The sequence below is a fragment of the Nomascus leucogenys genome, chromosome 24 (genome assembly GCF_006542625.1).
Source record: "Nomascus leucogenys isolate Asia chromosome 24, Asia_NLE_v1, whole genome shotgun sequence".
NCBI classification, from domain to species: domain Eukaryota; kingdom Metazoa; phylum Chordata; class Mammalia; order Primates; family Hylobatidae; genus Nomascus; species Nomascus leucogenys.
The window spans coordinates 2,277,312-2,291,050 of NC_044404.1; positions in this window are offsets into that span (position 1 = coordinate 2,277,312).

Genomic DNA, 13,739 nt, shown 5'->3' on the forward strand with positions numbered 1-13,739 from the left:
GAAATGGCGGCTTTGCAGCTCCGGCGACGCAGAGGGAAGAACCTGCAAGCCAGCCAGGCTGAGCTCCGCCACCCCACCCCCAGCAGCCTCTGGCTCCCGGCTCCGCTCCCGCGGTCGGGGAGGGTTGGATTTCACGCTTTGTTCTCCAAGGCCTCACCATTGATTAAGCCCGTCGGGCAGGTTAACCAACAAGTTAGGTTTTCACGCTGGGATCACATTCCTCGCTGGGCGCTCCCACCCCACCCCGGCCTGTGCAGGTGGGACCCGGCCAGGCAGGCGGGCAGGGTGGCCAGGTGAGCCGAGGGGCGCCTCCACGGGGCGTGTGCTCCGCAGAGAACCCCTTGCTGGGGCGGCTCTGGGCCTCCTGACTCACTCCTGGATTTTCCCAAGCTGAGTCTGGCCCCGCGGTGATGATTAACCCAACACCTCAACCGGCACCGCGACGCTGGCTCCACTTCCCGGCGACGGTTGACAAGAAAGCACCGCGTGGGGCTCTCGGAAAACAGGGAACGTCCGTTTTCACTTTTCATTTCTTGACCTGTGGCCACGGTAAGACTCGGCCGCCTGCCCCCCCCCCCGACTCCTTGCCCCTCACCCCGTGCCAGGCACAAGGCCCTGCGAAGCCCTGGGTCCCCCAGCTGAGCCTGCCGGCCCAGGCCACCATCTCCCCACCCAGCCCTGGTGCCAGGGTCAGCCTCTCCTGCTAGCTGCTCGTTGGCTTTACAGCTTCTGCACTCAGGAGGCGCCTGGGAGTCCTGCCCTGGAACTTAGGAAGGAGGCTTCTCCCACCCGCCTGCCACATGGGTCTGTCCCTGGGTCCGAGCCTCTGCCGTGTGCCCCTCAGCCTCCCGGGTGAGAACGCAATGGCTGACGAGCCTGGGGTGGCCAGGCCAGCTCTGGCCCTGTGGGGTTCCTGAGAAGGCTGGCCCTGGGTGGCCAAGGGCCTGGGGACACTGGCCGCGGGCCTTGAACCTAGCAGTGGGAGGCCGGCCTGTCCGTCGTGTGGGCTGGGGACTGTGTTTGGCCCCAGCTGCGAGGGACGAGTGCCGGGCACCTGCTGCCCTCCCCACGTGGCCTGGCAGCCAGGAATGGAGCTGAAATTCAACTCTGCTCCGAACGGGAAGTCTTAGCTTTCCTTAGCTCAGAAAACAGGTGAAATTGTGTTCCTGAAGCACTGATTTGATGGGATTTGATGGGATCGGTGGCGAAGGCCTGTGAGGCGCTGGAAAGGGAAAGCCAGGTGCCTGGAGCCTGACAGGCTGGGGCCAGGGCAGGGCGCCTGGTGTGGGGCCTCCGGAGAGGGTCCAGGCATGAGGGACGCTGGGTCAGGTCCTCAGAGACGTGGCCTTTGGAGGAGGAGACCGGAACCGGGTGGACCCGGCAGCAGGCAGGGGCGGGCGGACACGACCTTTGTAGGCATAGGGCCTGCGCACCCCCCTACAGCCTCTGTGGGTGGAAGGTGCCAGAAAACTTGAAGAGTGGCTCTGGCCAGCTCTCTGGGCCCAGTCAGCACTGGGTGGGTGCAGAGAAAGGGTGGGAAGGAGGACAGGAAGGATGGCGTGTCCAGCGGGCAGGGAGCCTTGGTCTGGCCTGAGGGCTGCACCTCCCTCGGGTCCTGACTGTGCCTGGAGTAGGTGCCTGGGATCTCTGGGCTCCAGGCAGGGCCCTGAGCAAGGAGGGGCCACAGGGCTGCCCACTTCCTCCCCTGCAGAGGCGGCTCAGCCCCCGAGGCGTCTGAGGCTTGACTGCCTGTGTCTGTGTTTGTGGCCGGTCTCCCTCTGTGCCTGGGTCAGACCCCAGACCAGCAGACACACAAACCGCAGGGACGGCTGGGCATAGCCAGGAGCCTACCCCACCCACACCCCCACCCACACCCCCACCCACACCCCCACCTCCACCCCGGCCCCACCCGCACCCCCACCCACACGCCCGCCCCCGCCTGTACCCCTGCCCCACCCCCACCCACACCCACACCCCCGCCTGCACCCCCTGCCCTCAGACGCTGTGCAGTGAGCGGGACAGCATGGGAGAGGGGTCTCCAGGTGGGAGGGACCGTTCTGTCTCGAGAGCGTGGCAGACACTGGGCCTTTGAGAAGAGAAGGGGCTGGGCAGGGAAGCAGCTCCTGGAACACCATCCTGGAGACAGGCCCTTGTCCCCTGCCTCAGACAGACAGCACGCGGGGCCCAGGGCGCTGGGGCTGCTGTCCAGGCCTTCCTATGGGAGAGAGAAGATCCCCCGCAGAGGGGTGGGGGCGGAGGGCCGAGCGGGGCGGGCAGAGGGCCTGTGTCAGCCTCACTCTGACCTGGTCCGTGGCCGTCTGGCCAGGACACTTCGGCCCCCCAGGTGCCCACCCCAGGACCCAAAGCTGGTGGCTGCTGGACTCGGCAGGGCTGGCGGGTGGGGCTCACCCCAGCCCCTGCCCTCCAGCGATGCTGTCCTCAGTGCCCCAGGAGGACGAGGCCCCCCAGCTACTGAGTCTCCCAGCGAGTCCCATGCAACCCCCAGCCGGGCGGCCCCCAGACCCAGCTCGGGCAGCCGTGGCCATCTTACTGGGCAGCATTGGATGGAGTCAGGTCTCTAATACTGCCTGGTAATGATGACGGCGGAGCCCTGCACGCAGCGACCGGCCGACCCCATCCCGGCCCCCAGGGCCTCCCACCAAGCCCCACGCTCCCCTCCCCCACAGCCCGCTCACCGGACCCCACCCTGCCCGGGCAAGATGGCTCAGGGGAGAGTGATGGGGGGACGTGACCTTGAGAAGGGGGCTGGGGCGCCCCCCACCAGCATCTCAGAGACCCCGGAATGCAAGGCCTCCTGCAGCTGCACCCAGGGCGCTCCACAGTGATCCGGGGATTAGGACGCTCAGGTGTCCGGGCCCTGCCCACAGCGCCGGGCAGGAGCTGCTGCCACACCCGGCAGGTGCGGGCCGAGCAGGACCCGACAGAGGGCTCAGGAGGGCAAGGCCCAACCGGGAGCCACGTGGAACCCAGAGGAAGCTGCCCCACCCAGCTTGGGAGCCCACCCAGCCTGGCCGCAGCCATCTTCCCTCCTGCCAGACAGGGTGGGCCGGCCACCGAGCAGACCAGCGCCCCCGCCTTGGTCCCGGGTCAGCGGCCCAGGGTCCCCTTGCCCTGGAGGAAGCAGGGAGGGTGGGCCTGTGTGCAGTCTCAGGGCCCCCAAGCCCCTCTCCACCAGCCCTGTCCCGTCCCGGCACCACCCCTGGCTGCTCACCGCTCTGGCTCTTCCCTGGGCTTCCACAGCAGCCCCTGCCTGCCTTGCGGGACCCCACGTCCCTCCCGGGCCCCTGTGAGCATCTTACCGGACAGTGCTGGATTTCCCAGCTTGACTCTAACACTGTCTGGTAACGATGTTCAAAGGTGACCCACCACTCGCCGGGGATCCCACCGAGGCACGTCCAGAGCTCCTACTCCAGAGATGGGCTGGGGCTGGGGGCCAAGTGGGGCCAGCAGATGGGTGAGGGCCGAGGGCTGAGTGGGGTGGCAGAGGGCCTGTGCCGGCTCCGAAGCCCAGCCCCCAAGGGAGGGGCTGGCCTCTGCCGGGGGTGCCCCCAGGGTCACACCCAGGCTGGGTCGGACACCTTGAGGACCCCTTGGTGCCTCCACAGGTGGCCTGGAGTGCATCCTGCTCCCCCTGCCGCACCCGCTGTGCCTCATCCCCCCAACCTCCCAGGCTGGGTTTTAGGGTGACCTGGCTCCAGGAAAGGCCATAGAGCTGGAATGCCAGGGCTGGAGAGGGAAGAGGAACAGTGGCCTCCCTCACGTGGTCCGGGCTCCATGGAGGGTCTGTTGGGGGCGTAGGAAGGACAAGGTGGGTTCAGATTCCCGAGCCCCACCACGCAGGGGAGTGGGGACGCTCTGTGCTTGTCCTCTGAGGGACAAGGGGTCTCATTCCTTCCCCCAGTCAACAAGAACAGGAGCTTTGTCCAACACCCACCAGGCCAGGGTTACCCATTGTTTAATGTTTTCCATCTGCAACCAGGGCACCTGGGACCGCACCCTCACACAGGGCCCCAGCCTGGGGAGGGGGCAGCCACTGGGGAGAGGCCGCCCTTCGCTGTTACTCATTAACCTGACAGAGCGTCAGGAAGCCAGCGAGGGGCGGCAGGGAGCCTTTGCCAAGAGCAGGGCCAGGGTGACCAGATGGCTCCCGGGTGCCCCGACACGGCCAGGCCGGTCTGGGACCAGGTGCTGGGATGGGGGCTGTCAGGGAAGTGCCTCGGAGGCTCTTCTGCAGACCCAGGAGGGATCAGGGTAGCTGCAGGAGGTGGGGGGAGCCGCCCCCAGGGCCTTCCCTTCACAGGCCCCGCAGACACCAGCCCAGGACCCAGAGGGCACCCACACCACCGCCGGCCGATGGGCGTCTTACCAGACATGGTTAGACCTGGCCCTCTGTCTAATACTGTCTGGTAAAACCGTCCATCCGCGGCCTGATCACCGTTAGAGGAGAGAGCTGCCTGCCCTGCAGCTTATCAGTGCAAAGCCGCCCGGTCTGGGGCTCTCGTGCCCCCCTCACTGTGGCCTGTGCTCACCTGCAGCCCATCAGAGCAAAGCCGCCCGGTCTGGGGCTCTTGTGCCCCACCCTCGCCATGGCCTGTGCCCACCTGGCCTCCTGGGGCCCTCGAGCCATAGCCCCTGGGCAGATGCTGTGGACCCCATGCTATCAGCCCAGCCCCTGGGGCCACAGTCACAGACACCCAGAGCCCCACCCCACAGCCTCAGCCCCCTCCCCACCTGGGGAGGCTGAGACAGAGGCAGCTGGGCCCCCCAAAGTGCCTGAGCCCAGGGCAGGGAGGAGCACATATGCCCGGCAGGGACAACGTCACAGCCTCTCAGCGGCCAGGCAGCAGGACCCAGAGACCTCTGGGAGGTTCCTAGGGCTGGCCCTGAGCCTCGTCCCCCAGGGGCCAGCTGTGGGGTGCAGACCACACTCTCCCCGAGGGCCCATCTCTGGGGCTGAGGCGGGCGGGGCCGGTGCCCAGCTGCAAGACCATGGGATAGGGAAGGCAGGTGCTTGGGGCCACACAGCCCTGCACTGGGGGCCCCTCCACCCCAGGCGGCTCACGAGGTGTCATCTGGAACTGTCCCCAAGCTGGGCTCTGCAGGTTGAGCCCCCCCACCTGGGGCTATCCCCAGACCCCCTTTACTCCCTGGGGAGATGGGGTGGTCCCCTGCAGGGCTGGCTGAAACCACCCCCCACGCTGCTGAGGCCTGAGCGACGTGTGTGGGGAAGAACTTGGAGTGCCACCCCCAGAATGTGGCGTCCGCCTCACCAGACCCCACAGGTGAGCCCTGGACTGCAAGGTGCATATAACACAAGGTTTGGACACACCTGGAGAGCTCGGGCCAGGCAGGGCCACACCTGTGAGCCTGAGCTCACCCAACACTGCCCGGACCTTGGGGACCTTCCCCATCCCAGCACCACCTCGCCGCTGTCCCCGTCTGGCCAGTCCCTCCAAACACCCCTCCAATGAAGATGCGCCCCACACTGCAGTGGGGCTGGCTCTCCACAGAGCCTGCTGCGTTGCACAGGGTGTGACAGGAAGGACCCTGCTGGGGCTGGCAGGGTCGTAACCAGAGCCTCCCTGTGCGGTTTCTCCTCCTCCTCCTCCCCTCTGTAAGCACTGGGAACAAAACAGAAAAAAAGTCTTTGTATAGTAATAAAGCCTGCGGTTCACGCACCCATGCTTGGACCAGCTCCTTATTTTAATCACACGAGCACGGACCCCCGCCGTGCAAAGGGCCCAGCTGAGGACAGAGCCCCAGACACTGCATCTGCCCCGGAGGCCCCTGAGGTTCCTGGGAGAGGCTCCCTCCCACCCTTCCCTCCTCTTTCCCTCCCCCTTCTCCTTCCTCTCCTCCATCCTTCCTTCCCCCTCCTCCTTCCCCCTCCTCCCTCCTCCTCCTCCCTCTGTCCGTCCCTCCCTTCTTCTTTTGCTCAGGAATATTCCCTGACTCTCCTGTGCTCAGCTCAGGTCGAGATTCTGGGGGAAGGGAGAGTCCCTGAGTGGAGACACCTCAGCCTGTGCTGAAGGAAGCTACTGAGGGGGAAGCTGGTGGCCCTGGGGGGCCTCTCTGAGCAGGTGACCAAGAGCATATGGTGCAGGCCAGCAGGAGCGAGGCCTGGGGACAGGATGGAGGCAGACAGGCGCCAGCGAGGAGGGCTTCCTGGTCCAACCACACCTGCCCTGGTGACAGCCACTGGTTGGTGGCAAAGGGGCCACCTCCCTTCCCGTGGCAGGGCCTGGCCTGCCTGGAGACCCCACCCACTGCCCAAGGGGTGCCGGGCCTCCCCCACTGTGCCTGGCCCTGGGGGCTGCACCCACCTGGACACGAGGGCCAGGCACACCCACAGCCCGAGGCCCCGCTCCCACCCGCCCTGCGCAGGAACCTTGCTGGGGCTGCAGGTATCCGTGGCTGCCACACCACCCAGATTTTGGGATTAAGAGGCAGAGTTTTCAAGTTTGAACTCAGGGAAGCTGTGAGGGATGAGGTAGTGCCTGGCTGGGGAGCCTGGGGGCTTCTGAGGGCGGTGGGGAGTCCTCAGGCCTGTGTGGGGCCCCAGGGAAGGGAGGCTGCAGGAGTTGGGGGACCTGCCCGCTGCACCCCCTCTCCCCCCACACAGGGAAACCCGTCCTCCCAGGTGTGTGTCCAGATCACATCCTCCAAAGGCTGGTGTGCCATGAAGACGAACACGGGGCTCCCCCTCCCAGCCCAGGGGCCAGGACCCTGCCTTGCTCTGTTCCCGGAAGGGTCAGCTCTGGAGAGGAGCTGGGCGAGTCCTTCCCATCCCCATCAGCTCCTGCCAGGCCACCTGCCTCGGCCTCGGGGAGGAGGGGACACACGTAGGCCCCTTCCCAGAGCCAGAGCTTCCGAACCCGGATCTGCTGCTCCCACCCTGGAGAGCCACAGGAGCCACTGAAGGGGCCCCCACCCATCACCCCCACCAGGTGGGCCCCACTCCCCGAAGGCCCAGCCACTCAGTCCAGGACCTGCCCCAGCCCCACCTGCCGCCTGACCTGAGGCTCCCAGAGGGCAGAGGGGCCTCCTGGGTCTGCTCCTCACCAGGGTCCGGCGGGACCATCCCAAAGCTTGAGCACCAGGCACAAGGTGGAACTGCGGGGAGGGGACGAGGACACTGTTCCCAGCTGGACAGAACCAGGAAGACGGGTGGGAGACGCCCCCCACCGCCCCGCCTCCGAGAGCTCCCTCTTCCTTGCAGGGGCTCCCCAGGGACAGCCGGGGCCCCTTCTTCCCCCACAGCTCAGGCTCCAGGGGCCCAGAGCGGGGAACCCCCAGGCTGCAGCCCCGGCGTGGGTCGGGGAGGTGGCTCTGGAGCAGGCACTACACTCTCGCAAGGGTGCCTTCTCCTCCCGGCTGCTGAAAAACCATACAGGCAGGCACAACAACAGACACTTAACGCCCCCATCTGGAGGCCAGAACTCCAAAGCCACGGGGCAGGAAGGCTGCACCCCCCTGGGGGCTTCAGGGGAGGACGCTATCTGCCTCCTCAGCCCCTGCCAGCTCAGGCGTCGGTGGCTGTGGCCGTGTCACTCATCTCTGCTCCCCGGTCCCATGGCGTCTCCCCCACGTCTGCGTCTCCTCTTTCCTCCTCCCTCTCAGAGGGGCAGAGGTCATTGATTCAGGGCCTGCCCAGGGAACCCTGGGTGATGTCACCAGAGATCCTGACGTAACCCCACCTGCAAAGTCCCTTCTTCTAAATAAAGTCACATTCGAGGTTTCAAGGCTAGGATGTGGTTTTCTTTTGGGGACACCACCAGCCCCCTGCAAGGGGACCCTAAGCAGAGAGGCCCTTGTGACCCACACAAAGCTCTGAAGGACACGGGTGGGTAGGGGACACGTGGCTGGAGGCTCAGGGTTTGAGGCAGAGGGGATCAGACCATGCTAGGGGTCATGCCAGGAGCCCAGGACTCCCAGACCTGGTATCATTAGGTGTTTTAAAGAGAAGGCAAGGGCAGACCGGGCGCAGTGGCTCATGCCTGTAATCCCAGCACTTTGGGAGGCCAAGGCAGGCAGATCACCTGAGGTCAGGAGTTCGAGACCAGCCTGGCCAACATGGTGAAACCCCCTAAAATTAATAATAATAAAATAATTATAATAATATGTAAAATAAGATATAAAATAATAAATATATAAAATATAAAATAAAATAATAAAAAATAAAATTAATAATAAAAATACAAAAATTAGCCGGGCACTGTGGTGCACGCCTGTAATCCCAGCTACTCAGGAGGCTGAGGCAGGAGAATCACTTGATCCTGGGAGGCGGAGGTTGTGGTGAGCCAAGACCGTACCATTGCACTCCAGCCTGGGCAACAGAGTGAGACTCCATATATAGAAAAAAAAAAAAAGAGAGAGAAGGTGAGGGTTAAAGACACACAGAGATAGAGAAAGGGCGGCTTTACAGCAACACAGGTACACTGGTACACCTGCGGAGGCGGGGACCAGCTTGATGCCTGAGCGCACCGCCACCTACGGGCTTGGGTGCCTATAGGTATGGGTGGGAGCGGCCCGGGGCCGCACGGCTTCATGATGAGGCCGTTTGTTTGGCCCTTGTTCCCGCAGAAGGTAATCGTGATGTTCCTCGGCGTTTTTCCCAGCAGTGTTCAAGTCAGGTGTCAGGCAGGCTGTTCCTCACGGCCCAAACCCCTGCGGAATGCTTCACTTTGGCCGAGGTCTGTGACACGGCGAGGGGCTTACAGAATGGTGCAGTTTGGACTGACAGATGTGAGTCCGCCTCTGGGGGGCACTCACTTTGCGAAGCCCCCGGTTCCTGTTTGCAGAGGGGGCACAGCGGCACTTCGTCCTGGGCTGTGGAGTGAGAACAGGGACCTGACCACGTGAAGCACAGAGAATGCTCAGGGATTGGCAGCCGTGTATCCGGCCAACATCACCAGGGTGCACGCGGAGCCTGGCCTAGGCCAGGTCCTGGGGGGCTGAGCATGGGTGGGGCCTGACAGACGGCTCAGGGACCATCCTGGAAGGGCCGGGCGGAGGGGCGGCGACCGGGGCTCAGGCCCAGCAGTGACTGGGAGGCAGCTGTGCCCATGAGACCCCTTCTTCAGCCTCAGCCCCCAGCCCGGCTTCCCGGGCTGGCCCCGCCGCTCAGCAGCCCCTCCCGATCCTCCGAAAACCCACGCTCACCTCTGGGTTCCGCCTGGGCGGCGGTTGCCAGGAGACGGTTGCCGGGTCACCACTGTTGTTTCCTGGCCCAGGCTCCCAGGACCTTGTGGGCAGGGCAGGTAAGAGGCGCCGGCGGCCACCAGCCGGGGTCCAGTGGGCTCGGCCCCGCCCTCCTACGCCCTGCCTGCGGGTCCGCTCGGGAGGCTGCCCAGGAGAGAAGGAGGCTGGGGAGGGGACTGGACAGGGATCGGGTAGGGTGGGGCCAGGCTGAGCCTGCTCTGCGGGTCCCGGACCCTAGCGCCACCGTGCCAGAGGCTCGGGCCCAGGCCAGGCCGGGAAACGGCGTGTATACCGGGCGGGGTGGGAGGGCTGGGCAGCCCTGGGACGAGCTCTGTGGCCTGGGACCAGGTCTGCCTCCGCAGAGCAAGTCCTGGATGGACCGCTGCTTGAGACCACAGGTCATGCGTCCTCTGACAGCGGCCTCCGGCAGGGAGGCACCAGCTCTTCGAAAAATGTCAGTACCTTCCTAGGGCCCCAGGTGGCCAAGCTTGGATTCTGGGGGGAGAACTCGCAGCAGTACACTAACATGTGGTCGCTTTTCGGACGATTTCTTCAGGTTTAAAAGTCTCTTCTGTTCATCCTACCGGGGTGCCGTCTCCTGCCGGTCTTTTCATCTCACCAGGTGAAACGATTATTTTACAATTTATCGTAAGGTCGTGAACTGAGTTTCCATGCCACCTTTACACCATGTCCCCATCGAGGGGCATCACAACCGTTCTCCACCCCAGGCGTCACCTGTTTTCCGAGTCCCACTACTATAAAGGACGTGTCAGTCAGCATCTCAGAGTGAGACGCTTTCCTTCTGGATTTAGAATCGCGTCCGTCAGAGACTCCAAAGAGCATTTGCTAGATCGACAGGCGTGTGGAGCCAGCGGCCTCCGACACTTGGGAGACTGCGTCCCACCTGCGTTCAGGCCCCAGGTTCACCACACACACAGTGGGCAGCCGCTTAAGGAACCTTTGATTTCAGTCCAGGGGCGGTGGCTCACACCTGTAATCCCAGCACTTTGGGAGGCCGAGGTGGGTGGATCACGAGGTCAGGAGTTTGAGACCAGCCTGGTCAACATGGAGAAACCCCGTCTCTACTAAAAATACAAAAATTAGCCAGGCGTGGCGGCGGGCGCCTGTAATCCCAGCTACTCAGGAGGCTGAGGCAGAAGAATTGTTTGAACCTGGGAGGCAGAGGTTACAGTGAGCCGAGACTGCGCCATTGCACTCCAGCCTGGGTGACAGAGCAAGACTTTATGTCAAAAAAAGAAAAAAAAAAACCTTTAATTTCAATGACAAGAAATAACAGCTCACAACTTATTTAGTTATTTGTGAGCATAGTAAGGACACAAAGTTAGAAAAGCCCAAAGGAGGCCTCAGGCTTACAATGAAATCAGCACCTGGCCGCCTCTTCCAGCTGCTGCTTCTGCAGCAGAAGAGACGGAGGCAGTTTCCTGGGTAGGGGGGATGGGTGCTGTGCTTCCACTTTCTAACTGCCTGTTTCCAAAAAGCACCTGATGCTGTTGCTTCTGGAGCTTCCAGTGCAGAAATTCCCCGTGGACGGTGAAAGGGGCTTGTCTTCCACACGCTGCCCTGTCCATATCATCCCGGCACGAATGATGTTTAGGGCAGAGCTGCCCGGCCTCCCCGGGTTGCGCCCATTTGTTTTCCTCAGAGTTGGCGATCGCCTTGCTTTTCACATGTGCTTGTGTTCCCGCCTATCCTGAGCCGTCCCTGAGCTCTCTGCCTCCCCCTCACCCACACAATCACCATCACCATAGCCCTGTGGACCTCGCAGTGTGTAGTGGGTGCTGTCCTGACATTACATGTGGAAACTCCATCTTTGCAGCAACCCTGCGAGGCTGCTGCTCCCAGCCGCTGTGCAGGTGGAGAGAGGCTGCCACTGTGCAGGTGGAGAGAGGCTGCTGCTCCCAGCCACTGTGCAGCTGGAGAGACTGATGCTGTGCAGCTGGAGAGGCTGGGGCACACAGTCATCAGGTCAGCTGCAAGCTCACAGCTGCTGCATCTTTTCCCTGACACCTCACTCCTGTGAGAGTCTTCCAGGCTTCCCGGAGAGAAGGATGTCTCCTCACCTTTTCCCACCTCCACACCTTTTCCCACCTCCACACCTGGTAGGCCAGGTATGGAATTCCTGGAATTCCCGGCTGGGAGCCTCCTGGGCAGGTTCCAGCCCTGTGTGTCCCCAGGAAGGCTGGAGGGCTGCTGGTGGCCTCGGTGGCCTGGGGCTCCACGGTGACCCTGCTGCGGGGCACCTCAGCTTCACACCCACAGCCCCATCCCCAGGGTTCCCTTCTGGGCAATTTCCTTGACTTAAATCCCAACCCTGGTGTTGCATTTTTAATTCCCACCGGCTCTTTTGTATTCTCTGTGCCTTTGCTTTAAAAGCATGCGGCTCTCTGAGGGGTCCTGCCTCCACCACCCCAGCCTTTTCCAGGCGGGTTTGTTTCCCTGTTTCTCCCCTTTCCTCTTCCTGTGTGTGTCTGTGTGTCTGTGTGCGTCTGCGTGTCTGTGTGCGTCTGCGTGTCTGTGTCTGCGCGTCTGTATGTCTGCATGTCTGTGTCAGCGTCTGTGTGTGTGTGTCTGTGTGTGTGTGCGTGTGTGTGTATAGACATGTCTGTAGGTGTCTGTAGATGTCTGTGCATGTGTACAGGTGTGTGTGTGCATGTCTGTAGATGTGTCTGTGCATCTATGTGTAGGTGTGTCTGTGTCTGTGAGTGTGTGTGTGTGTGTAGATGTGTCTGTGTGTCCCTTTGTTTTTTTGAGACGGAGTCTTGCTCTGTCGCCCAGGCTGGAGTGCAGTGGTGTGATCTCAGCTCACTGCAAGCTCTACCTCCCGGGTTCGAGCTATTCTCCTGCCTCAGCCTCCCGAGTAGCTGTGACTACAGGCGCCCGCCACCACACCCAGCTAATTTTCTGCATTTTTAGTAGAGACAAGGTTTCACTGTGTTAGCCAGGATGGTCTCAATCTCCTGACCTTGTGATCCGCCCGCCTCGGCCTCCCAAAGTGCTGGGATTACAGGCGTGAGCCACCGTGCCCGGCCGTCCGTGTGTCACTCTTGTTCACACCTGGGAGTCCCTCTGATGATGCCTGTTGGGCCTGGGCAGCCCCTTTGGCTGGGAGTCAGTACTTTAGAGGATCCCCTTCCCCAGCAGGACTCCTGGGTGCTGAGAACCCACGAGAAGGAGCTGAGGTCTCCCATTTAATGCAGAGTCTCGCACGCACCTGCTCCGTGCCAGCACAGGGTCCAGCCTCTTCCAAAAGTCCTCCTGTTCTGGGTGGGGAGGGGGTCTCAGGGCTCCTGACTTCTTCCATTCTTGCCCAGCCCACCCTAGGAAGAGGGTGTGAGGCTCTCCTGGCCACAGGTGCGGGGCCCAGACTGTGTTCTGCTCCTCCCTGAGGATGGGCCCCAGTGGCCCCACCCAGCTGGGTCATTGTGCGGACGGCTGCCTTGGTTTCCCCACCTTCCCCCGCCCCTGGGCTTCCTCATTGTCTCCTTCCCTCCTGTCACTCAGGCAGGGCAGGGAGGGGCAGACACAAAGGCCTCGTGTGGGCAAAAGCGGTGCTGCCGCCTCTGCAGGTCAGATCAGCTGCAGGGGCTGCCTTTGGAGAGCTCTGCTCCCAGCCTGGAGCCTCAGGCCTACCCCAGCCTTCTCCAGCCTCAGAGCCTCCACAGCCTCTGCCCAACACTGCCGTGTGCTCCCGTTTCCTGGGCGAGTTCCTTCAAACCCTTGAAAGTCCTCACCTAAGCTGGGTGCGGTGGCTCACACCTGTAATCCCAGCACTTTCGGAGGCCGAGGCAGGTGGATCACCTGAGGTTGGGAGTTTGAGACCAGCCTGACCAACACGGAGAAAACCCATCTCTACTAAAAATCCAAAAAGTTGGCCAGGCGTGGTGGCGGGCACGTGTAGTCCCAGCTACCTGGGAGGCTGAGGCAGGAGAATCGCTTGAACCTGGGAGGCGGAGGCTGCAGTGAACCGAGATCGCCCCATTGCACCGCAGCCGGGGCGACAAGAATGAAGCTCCATCTCAGAAAAAAAAAAAGCCCTCACCTCCCAAGCGGCCCCAGGATGGGTTTGTCGCTGGAGACAGAGGTAGAAAGATCTGTCCAGGGACTGGCTGAAAATTCCTGAGATGTTCCTAAGTTGCAACATGGGAAGGTGTTGCTGGGGACAGTGTCCTGGGGGTCAGGCCTGGCGCCCAGGGGTGGCCGCAGAGGAACCCTGATGGCAGGTACCAGGAGGCGGCACACAACCCACAACTGGGCTCCAGGTCAGCAGCAGAGACAGAGGAGACCCCTGCTTAGGCCAGGGTGGGAGGGCTCCCTCCCACCCTCCACTCTTCAGGCAGGCGCCCCACCCAGCAGGCCTGACGCTGCCCCTCCTTCCAGCTGGCACCCAGGCCGAGCTCAGCCACGCCTGAGGAGCAGCTCCGGCCGGGGAGGACGCGCCCGGCAGAGACAGGGTGCAGAGACAGCCTCGCCCCCACACAGCGCCAGGCCCCACAGCT